The sequence below is a fragment of the Oxyura jamaicensis genome, chromosome Z, assembly GCF_011077185.1.
Source record: "Oxyura jamaicensis isolate SHBP4307 breed ruddy duck chromosome Z, BPBGC_Ojam_1.0, whole genome shotgun sequence".
Taxonomy (NCBI): domain Eukaryota; kingdom Metazoa; phylum Chordata; class Aves; order Anseriformes; family Anatidae; genus Oxyura; species Oxyura jamaicensis.
The window spans coordinates 24,138,774-24,139,336 of record NC_048926.1 but is presented as its reverse complement, the minus strand read 5'-3'; positions in this window follow the sequence as shown (position 1 = coordinate 24,139,336).

Sequence of the window (563 nt, the reverse complement as noted above, 5' to 3'; positions counted from 1 at the left end):
AGGGTACAGTTTATGCGAGGCGGACAGGTGCTTTATTGTTGATGGCGCTCTAACATCCACATATACTAAAGCTAGAGATGTCGTGTTTACCCCTATCATAAGATTAATTTTGTCAATCAGATGGCAAAGGACACCAGCTCACAGCGATCCTGGAGAACCCTAGGCAAGAATGCAGCTGAGACCCATACTTTATAGGAACATCAGCAGCCACAACCTCAACTGAGGACTCCTGGGGTCAGGGCTGAGTCTAAGCACAACTTTTCTAATTTACAGCCCCTCTCTGTAAAGACAGGGCTGAAGGGAAGGAATCAAGAACTGAACAGTGTACAGGAGAGAAGTGTGGCCAGCAAACAGGCTGTAGAAAACCACTGGTATTTTTAACTTTGAAACACAGTCAGGTTCTTGAAGCATGTGGTTGAGACACAGCAACACACAGAATAGTAAGAACTCAGCAAAACTGTGTTCATTTTCTATTTCTGTTCCAGACTTCTTGTACAATCACAAAAAGCTGACTGGTCAGGCTTGGCTTAATTTCCACATCCACAAAATTAAATCAAAACATC